Genomic DNA, 18,055 nt, shown 5'->3' with positions numbered 1-18,055 from the left:
TTTTTTCTTTCTCTTTTTTTTTTTTTTTTACAAATAATGTACGTGATGTGTTTGCAAGCAAAGCAATGTGAGAGTTGTTAATGAAACACTGGAAGGAAGCCGTACCCATAATGTATGTCAAGGATACATGAAGAGAAAGAAGCATCTGTTTTTGATCTCTTTGTTTTCTGTTGATCCTCCTTTATGTTTTCTGTTTCCAATTATGTACATAATTCATTACTGTATTTTATAAGCTTGTAAATGAAGGTTATTTGTTCATGATCCTATAGAAATGTATGTTCGTTTCTCCGGGGCTCTGAGAATCCATGGCTGTATATTTGTGGTTCAACCACAGTGTGGATCAAAAGCACTGCCAGTCTATCATCAGCATGCGTTCGATCTCTGGCAGATGACTGTAAAGGCATGTGAGTTGGGCTACTGGGGAGTGAAGGAACAATATCCATATTAAGTACATATGATACTATGATATGAGATTATGACAATATATGCACATGTGTGTCAACTGATTTTGTGGGGGGGGGGGGAAAGATTAAATCTTTTTTATATATAATCTCTGATGTTTATTTGTGAATTGCATGTGATTTATTATGTATTTATTGCATTTATTTGAGGATGGGTGTTAATAATAGAATGTGTATATACAGGTGATTGGCGTGCATTGGAGAGCTACAGTTAAAAAAGTGTGCGCTCTCCCAGTTGGATAGTGGAGGTTTCCAGTGAAACATTGACCAAAGGTTATTCATTTAACTCTTTGTTTTTGTGGTCCAGGTTTCCATTTGGTCCCAGTGAGGGAGGTCCCTGCCCACCAAGGCCCCGTCAGAAAATGGGCCATTCCTTAAAATGGGTATTCACTCCTCTCCTTAGAAAAGTGTGGGTGACTATACTGTCCACTAATTTCCTTCTACTTAATGATGCAAATCACAGAGCACTATGAATTCATAAACATTGCGGGGTACTACAAATTTATAAACATATTACAGAACATTATAGGATGGTAAACATCACAGAGCACCAAATCAGAGTGCTATGGTTTCATGAACATTGTAACACACTTTAAATTCATAAACATATCACTGAGTAATATAAATTTATGAACTTATTATAGAACACTGTAGTCTCATGAACATATCACAGAGCACTGAATCACAGAGTACTATGAATTCATAAACATTTCACACTAGAAATGCATAAACATGTCACATAGCACTATACATTCATAAATTATATAACAAATTCATAAGCATACACATTTATAGTGTAACATTATATGCTTTTGATTTATAGTGTCGCAGAGCAGTAAAAATTCATAAACACACTATACATTCATAAGGACATCACAGTGCTATCACATATATGCCAGTCAGAACACCGTAAACGTCAACAGAACAGCCGCTACACAGCATACCTTGTTGACCCGCAACATGAACACAAAGAAAACGCAGCTGATTTACAGTTTCGTTTTTTGCCTGCCCATATCATTTTCATAGGTCCTAATTTAATTTTAATGTGGCACAAATTGAATTTAATTTGAATAATTAGTGGGAGTTATTTTCATGGGTTTCAGAGAATACATTGCTGAAAAAGAAATGAATACCTATGAAATATGACATTCATCATTATCATTTTCTCACATCAGTTGCAATAGTACTTCATCAATATATTTTCAGTGCATATAAGGATCACAGTTATTGGTGCCAAGTAAGGGGGAAAAAGGGTGATGAATCTTCAGTAATCATACTGGGGCAATGTTCAGTGGAACATGTACTTATGTGCAAATATTACTTAATGTGGACCTGTTTAAGATCAAATAATACAATCTGTCATCCATGTCGCTATAAGCTTGTAACTGTAAAAAAAATGTAACATTCCAAATGTATACCAACAGTTTGTATTCTTGTCCCTCCAATGTTGATGTCAAATCAGCACATATGATCACACTCTACGTATAATAATTATTATTTTTTTTAAACACACACTCTACTTTCTCAGATAATAGCAGTATTATCAAGCACACTGTCCTTCTCCAATTGGGATTATTAAATATTAAATGTATTTTTCTCAAAGTACATAAAGATAACATACACGGGTGTAGTTCAAAATTCTGGGCCCTGTGCAAATGCGCACTCTGTGGACCCCTTCCCCTTTTTAGTCCAGGCTTTTAGAGGGGCCCCCTTCCTGCCTGGACCCTGGGCAATTCCCCTATTCCCCCACTGTGATGCTACTGATAACATAAATACACATACAGAAAACACTGCCCCTACTTCAGACTATCCTTTGGTGAGAGGAAAAAGGGAATACATTTCTCATTTTTTAATTCAATCAAAATTATAGAAAATATGAATTCATATATTAGATAAAAACAGCGGCCAAATGCACACCATTAGAGATGAAGGTACTTTGATTAGATTTTACACAGAACCCCTGACTGTGTACAAGCTGAGTATCGGGGGTAGATCTGCTGTCAGTTTAGACCCATGATCCACGAACCTGCACAACAACAGCTGCGATCAGCTTACTGAGCTAAAGAGCAGCTCACTTTGCCTTCAGACAGACTAACCCCCAGTAAGAGACTAGGCAACTCGCTACAAGCGCTACACAGTTTAACGAATTTACTGCGCCTCGGTCGGATCCGAAGAGCGTCTGAAGCATTTCCGCAGAAGCCCAAAGCGAGCTCGGCGCTGTCGTTGCAGTAGCAGCTGCTCGCCCGGAGCCCGCGGCTCGGCCCCGTCTGGCCCCTGCTGCACCGCGGCACGACAGCCTCGCTGACGCACGTGAACTTCGGCTGCGAAACGCACGGCGTTCTGTGGAAGACAAAGAGCCGCGCCATCCGTGGGAGAGGCCTTCGTCCAAACGACAGGCGGGAGGCAACTAGCCCCTCAGGGCAGCGGAGCGCCACTGTGACCCCAGCCATTCCTGACGTGGCTCTGGTTCAGCCTTTGGGGAAGATGACGCAAAGGTTTCGGGTCAACTCTGGAAGAATTTTGTGAGCCTTCAGTGAAAACTTCACGGTACATTCGGCAAGGATAGGTCAGTCTTCACGCAGTGCTACGGCATAGAATTGCTTTTGAAAGTCAACACAAATACATCCATGTACCGTACAGCACGAGGACCTTACCTTGACTTCCATAATTCATTTCAAAAAAAGGTACTGAGTTTTTCAATTAGTAATTCATTTCATTAATGAAGGCCATGTTTTGCACCTTTTTAAATTTCTCAACCTTTTCATGAAGCACCGTGAGTGGCACCCCACGAGGCCTTCAAGAAACACTTTCCAATTTTGTGTAAAAATGTTCTTTTGAAGTAAACAGAAAAAGATCAGTACAGAAAAATTTCTACAATGAATGTTTGTGCATCTTTAAATTTTTTTTTAAAAAGCTGTGTATGTTGCTCTGGATAAGGGTGTCTAATAATGGCTAAATTGTAAAACCTCCAAAAAAATCCTCTCTGTTCTCAGCCTCCAAGCTCAACATTTACTGTATGGTAGGAGATGGGCATGGCTTACCAGCAGGGGCCCAAAGACAAATAACTGGAGAAAGATCTTCTTTGGTTCCTGCTGTGATGTTTATGTGCAAATAACATGTGATATGTAGTTCCCACAGAACGGGAGATAGGGTATTATTTGGCATGGACTGTAAGAGGCTGCAAACAGGAAGCCGCATGTGGTAGTGGCTGAACTTGTGTTCGGGGGCCCCCCTGGTTAAAAAAAAACCCCTCATAGCAGAATCCTGCTTGTTTCAGATATGAATGCGATACCTTCCCCTGCTGTCTTACTGTCAGTCTGTGCTTTGATCTCCAGCAAAACCTGAACCCAATCTCCTCTCTTGTATTTTGTTAATATGTTGATTAAAGAATGGCTAAAACTAGGGACGGTATTGGAGACGTATTCAGAGAGAGGAGGAGGAAGAGAGGAGCGAGTGAATGACGTTCTGGCTGTCTGTGTACACCCATGGTACCTGGCGCATGAATCATGAAACAGGTGAGCAAGCTTTTCCCTTACATCCACCAGATGAGTGGTGGCAGGGCACTGGTGCTTTGACCTGCCTGTGTCAGGAGTTTCCGTTATCTCTCTCCTTCACCCTCACTCTCCTTCTCTGTGCTCGCTCTTTCTCCCTGTCTCCCTCCATCTTTCCTTTCTTCACCTTATTTTTCTGTGTCTCTGTTTCTCTCTATGCCCTCACTGTCCTCTCTCTCACTTGCTTTTATTTTCGATGTCTTTCTCTTACCACCTCTCTCTCATTCTTCCTTGTTCTCTGTGTCCGCTGTTTCCTTTCCAGAGTGCCACGGCCCGTCGCATGAGGTCAGAGTTCGCAGAGGGCTGGCGAAGAGGCCGTCCGGTCCGCGGAGGTGTCACGCGGCCTCACAGGTCTGAAAGTGGGTTATAAAAACGGCGTGGGAGGGGGGGAGGGCCATGCACAGCCGCCAGCTCTTTGCTACCAACGCCAGCACTGGCGAACCCTCCCCCCGGAGGACGGCTGAACGAGCCGATGCTTCTTCCTCCGCACGACGGCCTGCCAAACACACGGTGGGTCAGCGGGGCCCTACGAGCAGCCTGACGGGCAGGGGGGAGGGGCTTTGATCGAGGGCACCGAGCCCCGTATGACCGAGAGCCCAGAGTGACTGAAAAAATGGCCAGGGTTTTTTTGAACATTTGTCTGACATGGCGCTCTGCAGAAGAATGAAAGGAGAGGAAAGGGGATTAGAACAGGCTCTCGGGTCCTTGTGCAGCACAGGGCATGCAGGGACTGAGGCGGTCAGCCTGCTACTGCCCTCCCTGCCTCTTGGGGGCAGGAGAGCACCAGAAATGCGACACGGAGCATACTGTAGGAGAAACAATGAGGGGAGGGCTATGATTTGTCTTCTGCTTATGTTACAGTGGAAGAGGGGCAGTGATGTGCAAGCTTTTCATCTGACAGATGGCCATGAAACACTAGCGATAACTCACAACCGTGTGAGAAAAAAGAAAAGGAAAACATTTTTAAGAACCTCGGAGAGGCTGGAGACCACAAATTCTGACATTAACAAACTTGAGAGACAAGTACATTTTAGCTGAAGGCAATGTGGGAGTAAATTACAGTGTTCCCTAAGCCAGCGGCAGTCAATCTGAGGACAGGAATCCTCAGTGAAAGAAAAGAGATGGAGATTAGAGTGAGATTAGGAAGATTAGAGTGGGATTATGAGCGTGAGCGCCGAAGCGCTGGGGCTATGCCGAAGCCTCTGACTGAACGCGTCCCGGCAGCGGGCACGCAGCTCCACCCCCGCGCCACGCACTGCCGCCGACGAGGGCTGGGCGGAGGGCGGCGGCTGGTTTTTGGGTTCAGGCGGTGGTCAGACTGCAGCCCTCGCTCCGACTCTGATGGTGTAATATTGACGTAATATCGCACGCTCATTCGGTATCGCGACAGAATATTACTGTCCGCATCTCACTGTAGCTGAACTCAGGTTTCATACGTGAACTTTTTTCATATCGTTTTTTTTTTCAAAATAATAATTTAAAAAAAGTTTAAATCTTGAATTCAATCAATGTTGATTGAATTCAAATGTGAATTCACAAATGTGGGAAAGAGTAATTTAGCGCCATATGATACCATAATTTGATTGCTGAATTCACCAAATTTTGAAGATAGAAGTAAAATATGACTGTCAAATTTAAGGGTAATCCGGTTTAAATGTGGATGATGCAGAGTAACACACCTTCATTTTCATAACTCTGGGCTCCCCTGCAGTGTTATTCCCACCTGTGAATTTTCACTCGCCAGTTTCACTATTATTTCTCGGAAAGGAATTTCTGAACCTCATGTCTGTTTTTTAAATTTATTATTATTATTTATTTTTGGTGTGTGTGTGTGTGGGGGGGGGGGGGGGGGGGGGAGGAGGGGCGGGATTCAGACCAAGCTTTTGCTAATTTTCCTATAAAGTGAATTGACTGCACACACAGAGGTTTTACCTCCCTGCTGTCTCACAGAGACACGTCCAGTGCCCCTCCTTAGGGTCATGCTAAGGGCTACTGTCTAAGTGAGACCCAAACCACCCCGTTAATAGAGCCGATTCATGCAACACGCCGGTCGGTGCTCCACTGCCGGTCTGGCTAGCCGAGCGTCAGAGCAGCCTACTGATTACAGCGATGGAGGATAATTGACGAGAGAAGGCATGCGTGTAAGCAGGCAGATTCACAATGCAGCCAAGTGCAGATCTCACACTTCACCGATCCGTGTATTCCCCCGGGGGGCCGAACGCAAATAGCAACCCACACGCGGGCGCGGTTCACAAGGAGACCCGCCCCCCCTCCCTCTCTGAGCGAACCAGATTCTCACCCAAATTTTTTTTAAACGCCAGAATCTTTCGGGCACCTCGGGCCCTCCCGCCCCCCGTCTTTTGAAACGGGAACGATCGCGGCTGATCCCGCGCGAGGCCCAGCGCTTTCGTTCCGTGTCCGTTTAATACTGCGCCGTGTCCTAATTAAAACAAGACTTCCGTAAAAAGGCATTTATTTAGCACGTTGAAGGCATTCGCCGATTTTATCGCCGGTGGCAGCTTCCACAGCGTGTCCCTGGCAAATAACAGAGGATTAGTGTTGGGGCATAAAGATGTAATATTCCGAGCTGCAGGATGTAAGGTGGATTAATGAGCAGATGTCACTTAAGCGCTGATCAGCTTTCACAACCTGATCCTGGTGTTGTGAAGTTTTTTTTTTTTTTTTTGCTCTCTTCAATTTAATTTCCTCTCCCTATTGGGAGTAGGTAATGGTAATCAAAATGCAATTCTCAGAGTGGCGAATGGTGACGCCATTATTATACATTTGCTTTGAAGATGTCCTTATTCAGGGCAAATTACACATCATCTGTGCCATGCAATAACCTCATTCAAAGTGACAAAAATGGTCATACATGTATTTTTTTTTTTTCATGACATGTATGCTAAAATGACATTGTGTCATTTTTACTTTGGGAAACAGCCTCACTGAGGATTTGAACCTGCAACCTTGGGGTTAGTTGTCTTCCCTGATTCCGACACCCTTTAAGAGGTCCAGGTGATACTTTTGGGGGTGACTGGCTTGGTATCGTGGACACATGCTTAGCCACGGCCCGAGTTGTGGGGAACAGATGGAATCGCTTACAGAGTGAGGAAGGGCTTTATGTGCATACCTGGGGGAGGGGACCTGGTTTCTCTTGAGAAAGACTGACTTGCTTTTTTTTGTATTTTATCCTTTTCTTTTTGTTCATATTTTTTGTTCTCTGTTTCCTCGCCCTCTCTCGATATTCAGTATAAGTTAGTTGTACAGTAAGCCCAAAGGTCAATAATTAAGGCATATTGGTCCTACAAAACTTAGGGGAGGGTGGTGATGCGTACGTAGTAATAATAAAAAAAGTGTGCTTGACAGTTGGCCTTGCCATTGCTCTTGGTCTTTCTGTGTGAAAGACAGAGTGTATCTATGTGAAAGACAGAGTGGATCTATGTGAAAGAGAATGGTTCTATGTGAAAGACAGAGTGGATCTATGTGAAAGACAGAGTGGATCTATGTGAAAGACAGAATGGTTCTATGTGAAATTCAGAGGGGATCTGGTGAAAGGCAGAGTGGATCGCTGGAGAGTTTGGATGAGGGTTTGAAAGCATGACAGATTAACTGTTCTCACACTGATGCAAATGGGCTCCTGGTCACTTTATAGGGGAGTAGAGCTCACTCTTCATCTGTACAGGATCACTGTGTGATGCGGTGGGGCAGGGACCATAATTATGACCCGTAAGCTGGCCCCGTCACAGCACACCCAGCCACCCGCAGGGAAGGACTGTCGCCCTGGCAGAGTCTCCCTCTCCTCCGCGCCCTACATTTACAGTTATCCGCTTTTTCTGTCCGGTGTCGCCTCACGCGCCTCGAAGACACCTCAGAAACAATCCTTTTCTCTCGTCTTCCGGAATGCTTTCGAATGCTGAGGTCATTGTCACGGAACCGCCGGGGAGGAGAACGGCCTGTTTCGCAGGGCAAGGTCTGTCCCGGCTTTATGTCAGGTAACACAATGAAGCATCCCTTCCATTTCATAACCAATAGGGAAGCCTGTTTTTTTTTTCTTTTTCTTCCTTTCTTTTTTTTTTTCCCAAACTTTGCAACGATTATAATGTCCGGCATTCATTAGACGTGACCATTATTTCGCGCGCCACAAAGGACACCTCGCGCTCGCCCATTAGAGATGAATCATCGCGGTCTTGGTCCGGGTTCATGGTTAAACCGATAAAACATGTGGTAATTACGTAGCCGTTCCCTGGTCCCTTCATTATCCGGCAATTTTCCCCATCCTTTATCCAGGATAAGGACTTCGGCCTTGAGACACTTCTCCCCATTGTGTTCGACATCTCTCCCATCTTCTGCCAAATAGAAGTTACATTGAACCCAATTTCTTTTTTTTCTTCCCTTTCTTTAAAAAGAGACCATTAGGAAATAAATGCCTGGATCCAGTGTCATTTCAGAGGGGTCTTACCATCTGCCTCGGGTATCCTCTGGGCAAGGCGACCACGTAGACAAAAGTATTTTATTGCAGTTTGAAGGACCTATAGCAACCTTCAGAGTAAGAAAAAAAAAACACTGCGACAAAAAGCAACTCGCTATAAATTACAATCTGCGCCGTTCGCATGCGCATCTCGTAATAAGACATTAGAAGGTAAATTGGTCCCTGTTCGATTCAATTTGTACGACAAAAGAAGACAAAATGAGAGCTCTCCTCCTTTTCAATTAAAGATGGAGCCTGCAGACTTCATTCTGGTGAGCGGCTGACATTTTGTAGGACGACTAAGATGAACCCAAAGACATAGGCTTGGATTTGCTGAACACTTGTCCTTAATTTGACTTACAGTATAAATGAGAGCAAGTGTTACTTTTTTAAACAGCACAGTTTGGAAAGCTCATTTTGGTGATTGCTGAGTTTGTAAAATGGGGGCGCTCCTTTGGGGAGCACACATTAGTTTTGTTTTCTGTTATTATCTGTCCAATCCAAATAAATGCAATAATTCTACCAACAAAATGGAGGGAACAACACAGTGCAGGCTTGTGGCAGAGGCCTGAAGACTATTGGCTGTGGGATGAGGACAGTTTTGGTCCGACAACCTATAGAGCTTCCTTATTCCATATTCACCATACACACACACACACACACACGCACACACACACAAACACATTCAGGTCTTAGCCATTCTGTAGCTAAGGCATTCACTCAGCCAAAGCTATGGCATTTCGCCCACATACTTGTGGGTCAAGTGTAACAATAGACTGAGAGCAGCAATGATATAATAAAACACATTCTGTTAGGTTTCTTATGCAGGCAATCTCAATGCCTTCCATGGCCGCCAGGAAAAAGCAACTTTTTCATGCTTTTTCACACACTTTCTTCACAAACTCAGTTTAGCAAGTTAGTTTTAGAGACTGCTGAAATTGCCAAAGTCTGTCTCTGACAGGAAGGAAAACTCACTTTTAAATGTTAGTCAAAGTTTAACAAGTTAAGGACAAATGTAGAGATTGAACCCCTGCCTTAATCTAATTCAGATGGTACTTTGGTGTCATGTCATTTTTTGAGAAAACTAAATATAAAGGGGGCGATGGTATGAATGCCTCTTGCCAAGCTGTAGCTTTTATTTATGGGTGATTGTTTTAGTTGTCTGTAAGAGCAGTTTTTCACCCGGGAAGGAATGCGCCGCAAGTGTGGGAGCTGACAACAGGTGCTGGATTAATGGATGCCGTGTTTGTGCGCTTCCGTTGAGGCCGGGCGCTGCTGTCTGTGCAGACTCCCGCGGAAAGGAGGGACAGCTGTAGGAGGAGGAAATCAAAGCCATCGGTAACGTCAAAGCCGTGTCCTCGGGTGGAGCCCGAAGACAAACCGGCGCCGCGGACGCGGAGACGATAAAGCCTTTCCGTTAGAAAAAGGTGATAAAACGACAGAGCTGGCAGCAGTGGAGAGCACACGCGGCACATCTGATATCCTCAGGGCAACATCAGCACGCCGTGCTCCCTGCTCAGATACAGAATGCTGGCTCCTTTGATATGAGTTTTTTTTAACACGCGGAAACATCCCCGTATTTTTTTCCGTGCGGCACACCTGAATGAGTAGAGTGGAGATAAGCCGTGTTCGCCTGAGCTGCCGCTTTCACAAGCGCAGCTGCTGCATGCTGCCGTCAGTCAACAAAGCTCACCTCGCGAATGAGAAAAGCTATGGGCAGTTCCCTTCCTGGAGGGTCAGCGCGTATGCACATTTATGTTTCCACCAATTATCCGGGCTCGTTTTGCTAATGAACTGTGAACAGTAGCATCAGTTCCTCTTTTTACGCGAGTTCAGCTGAACTTGTGGGTGGGGAGACATCTTTCTTGAAATAAAATAAACCCAGAGATTAGTGGAAGAAAACCTAACGTGTAAATGAACGGCAAAATATAAGAAAAGATTTAACGTAACGCTTTGAACTCATTTCGAATTGAACTAATTCTGAACCCGCGTAATTAAGAAAGGCTAAAAAAAAAAATGAATCAAAGTAAACAGCAGAATCTAAAGGAAGACGCATACGTGAAGTTCATTTCCAGATTGGCCGAATGACATGTGCAGCAGCTTTCACATATCCGCGCTGCCCTCACAGCGAGCGACGCGTTTAGCCGGCGCTATGAAAGAGAGGGGCGCGGAGCGGATCCTGACGGCGTGGAGGCTGCCTTCTTCTTCCCCTTCCCCTTCCTGCTCCCCGTTTCTGCGGACAGCCTGATCCAGCGCTCAGGGTTATTTTCCATTCCGACAGGAACAGGCCGGTCATCCTGCAATATTAAACACCCCCACCCCCCCCCCCCTCCACCACCCCCCCTTCTCCAAGTCGTGCATTTTTCACAATGCGGGGTTACGAAGCGGGCAGCGCTGGCCCTGGACGAGCTGCCGGAGCCACGGGACTGACCCTGGCCTTGGAACACTTTCTCCTGGGGGGGCTGCGGAGTCTGCTAGGGGCTGCTAATTGCTACCCAGCATCCTTACGGCACGATTACTGGTTTTTCCGAAGGTGTGCCTGAATTTTAAAGACTCTTATTATTTCCGTACAATGTTCTTTGCTCTCGTCTTTCTTTGATCAGAAGGTTCTTTTAGGATTACAGAATAGTCAAAATTAGGATGTGGAAGTACAGTGGCAAAAGTGAAAGATATTCAAAAATATCTTCATAAAATACTGGCCAAGATGGTCGACCGTAGTATAATTATTGCATCTACTTAGAGAATGATGGGATCTATACTGACCACAATCAGTCATGAAATTTGTGTCAAGGAAACTTTGATGTGCACACCTTATATACTTGTCTTTCTAAAAAATACCGGATGTTTATGATAACTGTTTCATTGCAACATTTGTTTTTTAAAAATATATTCTGATTCTTAAGGGATAGCCCTTGCATTCTTCTCTATTGGCCAAGCCATCAACCAATCGCAGCATAATTTGCAATGTCATCGGCCAAGCACATTGTGCTGTGTAGCTCTCAGTTGTGACAACTGCTGTTCAGTGCCTAGCACTATACTTTAAGGGTATAAACTATGCTTTAATGAGTTAAAAAAAATGTGACCACTGTAAATGAGCATTTTTTTCCCTCATGCTATGCGTACACAGTAGGTGGATGATTTTTTTTTTTTTTGATTTATTAATTCATTTGACACGGACGATGCATATGCATAATAACACTTCTGTAAATGTGCCAGAGTTGGCCAAGAAGGCTAATGTTCATCTGTAGTTCCTGGGCTACATGTTTTGGCTGTGGGAGGAAACTGGAGCCCTGGGGAAAGCCCACGTGAACACAGTGAGCATGTGCAAACTGCAAGCAGTGAGGATCCGGGCCAGCTAGGACTAAAACCCAGAACCTCCTTCTTGCAAGGCAACAGTGCGTAACCCTGCCACCCAAACTAGTAAAACGATGAGATAAAAGCGATGGAATCTCCGGTGTGATTTGTTTCTGGAATGTTCTAGTTCTGGGACCGGCCTGCTATCTAGCGGATTGGAAAGTAGCTCATTTTTTATAACAGCATGTATTCCCAATCTCATTGGGGCCAAACAATCCCAGTGTAATTATTTTTTTTTTAAGGACAGAATGGTATATGTGTTAATGGAAAATGCAATCAAATTAGCTATAATTAGACAAACTGGCGGGTGATCAGAAAGCCGCCACTTGAGTCCATCTCTCACTTTCTCTCTTTCTATAGTGCTGGGATGGAGGCTGCATTTTTCACACGTCAAGCTGTGAAACGGGGGTGTACAACGGCAAAACCCTTAAAATGATTTCAGATTTTACATATTTGTTCATTTCCCGTGTGTGTGCGTGTGTGTGCGTGTGTGTGTGTGCGTGTGTGTGTGTGTGCGTGTGTGCATGTGTGTGTGCGTGTGTGTGTGTGTGTGCGTGTGTGTGTGTGCATAGAGCTGGTGGAACACTGCCCACTCGGATGTCCAGGAATGAATCAGGTCAGTTTTGCAGGCAGGGGTTGTTGCTATGGTAACAGCATATGCATGATAAAACAAGTAGCAAGCAAGCAGTAAACACACAGTGTACAGTGTATGCTTACCACAGATGGACTGCCAATTAGGAGTAAGTAGTAGTAGTAAGGGTGAAGGCAACAGTGTCATGTGTAGAATAGCAATTACAATATTTTATTGGAAATAACAAATTACAAAAACACCACCACCACCATCACCACCGCTACTACTACTTGTCTACTGCTATGGCTGCTATGCTACTACTACTGCCAATAATAATAATAATAATAATAATAATGTTGCATAACGGCTATGCTGTCAGAAATCTTTCATTTGAAACATGCTTCAGGAAGAAGTAATGACCAGTTTACGCAATGCACTTTGTTGCTTAATCAGTATTTTCAGAAGCACAGAAGCTGCTACAAAGCTGAAAGTAATATTGGCAATATTTTTTTTTTGTTTTTCATCACGAGATCAGATTATTCCAAAACGAGGTTATTGTATTTGCACAGTACCCTTTACTGAGATAACCAAAGCAAGTGCACAAACAGCAAGGACACGCACCCATTTCATCCCAGGAGAACATATTCACACGTAACGCGCTTCCGACCCCCATTTACAGGAATGTTTTCAGTGGTGTTGATCAAGTTCCCACAGTGCCTCCTGCAAGCCATGCAGTCTAAAATCCAAATGAATCGGTAGACGTACCACCAACACTCTCACCATTTTCAACTCTACAGTGGCTACGCAGTACTACAGCTGGGCTGGCACCATTTGTAGTAGCGGTGTATAGTTTGCTTAAAATAAATGGTGCCCTATGGGAATCTTGTGTAATGTTTAGAGGATCTGTTGCAGCAGTAACCTGATGAAGCCTGGCAAACTTAAACCCACCCTACTCCCGGTGGGACAGATAGCTAATGAATGAACGTGGGTGTGAACCTACCATATCTCAGTTCCTTTACCAAGTGCCTTTACCAACACAGACACTAAAAGCATCCAACTTTAAGGAGTTCCTTCTTCAGGAAACCTAATAGACTCAGGATGGGACAACAGAGGCCCAGAGGGTATTTTTCATGTTTTCTTCAGGGCATTTAAATGGTAGTTTTCCCCTTTATTTCAAACTCAATCACTCACTCCCTGTCTGCCACTGTCATTCCATCCCTCCTCTCTCTCTCTCTCCCTGCCCCTTTGTTTTGCTCTCCTTTTCTTTGTTTCTCACTTCATTGTCACATTTTGGAAAATGATACACAATATTAACTACATATTTAAATTCAAAATAACACAATGATGACAACACAATAGCAAAGCAAACCGGGGCTAAGACACACTCACAATTTAAACTGCCAAAATGAATACCGTCCCTGCACACCAAAGGCTACACACAGTATGTGTGCTACACAGTATGTAAAGTAAAGGAAGCCTCTAATCATATCTGCACACTGCCTTTTCAGTTGAAGTAGAATTCTAATATAAAAAGAACAAAACACTGTTAGCCCATGTGTCAGGGACCTACCTTTAACTTTGCCCTTGGTTAGGGGAGGTGAACAAACTCACCATCTCCTCTCTCTCCTCTCGCAGGCAGTGCAGACAAAAAAGTACCGACAAATCCCCAGGATCCGGGTTAGAACTCACTCACTTTACAAATTCCAGCTTAACGGGCAGAAAAAGAAAAAGAAACGGCAAAATTAACGGCGAAAAATGAAACGTCACCGCGCCGCCAAAAAACCCGCTAACGTTGTGCCCGGAACCGCGAGACACCGCCGTTGCCGGGAAAGAGCCAGCCCAGTGTGACCGAGGGGAGAGGAGAGACGAGAACGACAGACCACCTTTCTTTTCCTTCGGCACGTTTCCCCCCATTTACATTAGAGGCACGGAGCTGGCCGCCGAGCGTGGGAGACGGCAGCTTCCTGTCCGGCATTGTTCCGGCGGCGAAGGCTACGCTACACAGCCCCGGCACAATGGTTCCAACAGGATTTTTCACACACCAAGGGTTCTGAGGCTCCGCTGGGCATTACAATCGTGCCACGTGACATTTAATCGGCAAACTACAACACCCCGGCCACACAAAAAAAAAAACCTTGCAAAAGAGTAATATTTACATTGTCGAATCCCCCCCACACCCCCACACCCCCGCCCCACACCCAACACCCTTGCTTTTGTGATGCTACACCGCACGGGAGAATATATTAGTGGGAGCCAGACCTCCTCTCTCTATGCATGGCAGAACTTCAGAAGAAAGGCGCAGGCCAAGCTTGAGTACCTCCACACTTCGCCAGCATAAAGCGGAGCTGCGCGTCTGCTGCCTCTCAACAGGACGTCTCTCTGCAGCGTTTCGGCGTGCCCGGAGAAATCCCGGAATGCCGCTGCGAGGAGTCTCTGGGACAGAGCGTAAAAGAGGAGAAAGCGCAGAATAAATGAAGTGCGGCAGTTTCGAGGCTTGTTTAAAGAGACCAGGCGAGAGAATCCGTGGGACGGGTTCAGTTTTGGACCTCGGCTCGGTCCGTGGTTGGCGGTTGTGCAGTTCAGATTGCTGGGATCTGCCACCCGCGAAGCGGTGCGAAAAGTACGCCCGTCCGGTGAGTCGGACGTGGGACGTCTGTGCTGAATTTTCCGGGACTGGGTCCGTGGCTCTGCGGATAGAATCCGCGTGAGGCGGCTCTCAGCGGGACTTCGAGCATTCCGTTTCTGTCTGCGGGTCTGTGTCTCTCAACCCATATGAGCTTTGTGCCAAGTCTGAGCCAAAATGGTAGACCAACCTGGCGTACATATAGAATAAAATGGTCCGCGCTTAATTAATTTTACAGCGAGGCCCTGTTAAAAGTATGAGAACACAAGTATTAATATTTAATTACTTGCCTATTAACAATGGCTAACAATAACTATCTAAAACAGTTATGATGCAATGTGATTTCATGTCTCATTGTTTGAATACCACTTTGGTTAGGAAGTGTGTAAACTGTATGGTGGTATGCATTAATATTAAAACTTCACATTTAGAACCTCATTCTATCTATTTTTTGGCCAGTAAACAATATAAAATAATTGGATGTGTGATTCATGATTTTGTTTTTAAGACCTTCTGAACATACTACATATTTGTAATAACGTAAAATCGGTCCTACTAGTGTGCATGCAAATGCTTTATTTACACCATTTTATTGTAAACCTTTTGAAACTGGCACTGCTGTTTCTATATTTCTGCATACTCAGAATTTTCTGGTGCGAGAAAGAGGAATTCAGGCAGTCATTTCTGCGCATTTACTTACAGGCATCTGGGTCCAAGACTTAAGTGGTGAAATGGCTATAGAAAAGAACTCCTTACTCGGACAACGTCCTGGGGACTAACCCGAAATCAGGAACCCGGGAGTGCACTGAATACTGAGCAACACGCTGTTCAATGAACCTGGGGAGACTGTCGTTTCGACGTCTACACATCTTCCTCAGTCAAAAGTGAAATGCATGACTGCATATGGCATAGGAATTTATAAATGACTATGCTCAACAGAAGAATTGTTAGAAAAATACAACAACAACAAAAATCTCTTTACAATGAAGCCTTAACCAATTAATGGTGTTCATTATTCCCATTCACCCCATGGCATGAAGTTACTATTCAACTAATGCTACTAACGTTACTCAGCCAATGCAACCAATACTACTAAACGTACTCAACTAATATTACTGAAGTTTCTTAGTCAATACTGCTAAAGTTACTCAGCCAATACTGCTGAAGTTAATTTGAAAGAACAAAGATAAAAGCAACAAAAGCAACTCACAACATTTTGATTGTAGTTTGAGGCAGCATGCAATAGACTGGCTGGTCTCTCCACCTACAGTGTAGGTTGTTGGTTCAAACTCTGCACTATAGACAAAATCCAGCTGTGCAATTGGATTATGGGACATGAGTAAGTTTAAATATAACTGATTGGTTCAGATTTCTTTTCTCATTAATTCACAGATACCTTTGCGATGTCTTGTTTTTTATGCATTGTTTTATGCAAAACAAACTATTTTCGGACAATCAAAACAAAGTAGGTTTTGGCTAGCATGGGTGCATTGCATCCGATGATTGTCATGCTTATAAATGTACACAATTAAATGACCATATAGAAAGTGAAGCACCAGAGTGATTATCAGTTGTTTTGGTGAGGTTGGTCAAAGCTGAAGCTGGCTCCAATTAGATGCTCTTCACACGCCTGATTTGACTCTGTGTTCTTGAGTCCAGACCTCATGTCATAAGATTGAATGACAGTAGCTTCTAGGTACAGAATTACTGCTCTAGACAAGATTTAATATTCTTTCTGAGCTCCATTTCAACATTCCAGTAAAATACGGTGCCTTTAATGGGTACTCACGCACAGAACCTGATTTTCTGTGGCTCCTCAATAAAAAAAGAAAGAAATAAAGCAAAGCTACCCGCATCCTGGGGAACATCATTCAGGTTGTTCTTTTCCGAATCACTGTTTTTGCCAACATGATCGCTTCATAAATCTCTATCTGCAATAGTTTCGCTGATGTGAGAAGACAGACTGTCTGACAGCTTGAATTCAGCTGACTGATGGCTCCTGGAACCTAACTGTCCTGCAGTCTGTAAGGCCTTTTCTTTCATGTGTTCATTCACACCAGCTCCAGTACGGCACGAGGACGATGGTGCTCCCCAAAAACCATTTCGAACTGGATCCAAGCATTCTATGGGCGCAGCTGAATTACCCTGACTGGGGGTCGCCTGACTGACGTGTTTCTGGTGCAAGCAGAAGTTTGCCGGGGTAGAGCTTCACCTGCAGTAAGGAAGAGCAGGGGAGAGAAACACAGGAGGCACCGCATCAAAAATAGATGAGGACAGCATTGGCATAAGGATCACGTAGCTGGAGAGGAGAGCCGCGGCGGCTGGCTGGCCTCTCCTGCCAAGCAGGCCTCTGTGATCAGGCGAAGAGGGGAGTGTGAGGCCTGACACCTCTGTGGGTTCATGCAGAGTGCACGCGTGAAACCCCGGCCCTGCCCAGCCAAACGCTGCCTCTGTCTGCCGCTCGCTCGCTCGCTCACCGCTCACCGCTCGATCGTTCTCTCACCCGCTCCCTCACTCACTCACTCACTCACTCGCTCACCGCTCGATCGTTCTCTCACTCACCCGCTCCCTCACTCACTCGCTCTCTCACCCACTCACTCACTCACTCACTCACTCTCTCACTCACTCACTCACTGCCCGATCGTTCTCTCACTCATTCGCTCCCTCACTCACTCGCTCTCTCACCCACTCACTCACTCACTCACTGCCCGATCGTTCTCTCACTCACTCTCTCCCTCACTCTCTCACTCACTCACTCACTGCCCGATCGTTCTCTCACTCATTCGCTCCCTCACTCACTTACTCACTCACTCACTCACTGCCCGATCGTTCTCTCACTCACCCGCTCCCTCACTCACTCGCTCTCTCACCCACTCACTCACTCACTCACTGCCCAATCGTTCTCTCTCACTCGCTCTCTCACTCACTCACTCACTCACTCACTCACTGCCCGATCGTTCTCTCACTCGCTCGCTCACTCACACCTGCCTGACAGCTCTGCGGAATATCAACTACAGAGACCAGCGA

At 45.0% G+C, this 18,055-nt stretch overlaps 1 long non-coding RNA gene across 2 annotated transcripts; it reads right to left on the bottom strand.

Annotated features, from left to right (window-relative positions):
- Window positions 1–15: 15 nt before the first annotated feature.
- LOC118212539 lies at window positions 16–14,565 on the bottom strand. 2 transcript variants are annotated; one of them, XR_004762263.1, is made up of 3 exons: window positions 13,976–14,565; window positions 4,224–4,665; window positions 16–2,934 (listed from the first exon to the last, which is right to left on the bottom strand). It is a non-coding gene; the product is annotated as an uncharacterized LOC118212539 (long non-coding RNA). The 2 variants fall into 2 exon arrangements; XR_004762262.1 differs by lacking the exon at window positions 4,224–4,665.
- Window positions 14,566–18,055: the final 3,490 nt, after the last annotated feature.

The sequence above is a fragment of the Anguilla anguilla genome, chromosome 14 (genome assembly GCF_013347855.1).
Source record: "Anguilla anguilla isolate fAngAng1 chromosome 14, fAngAng1.pri, whole genome shotgun sequence".
Taxonomy (NCBI): Eukaryota; Metazoa; Chordata; class Actinopteri; order Anguilliformes; family Anguillidae; genus Anguilla; species Anguilla anguilla.
The sequence above is the reverse complement of the archived record's forward strand: the minus strand, read 5'-3'. Positions and strand labels throughout refer to the sequence as shown.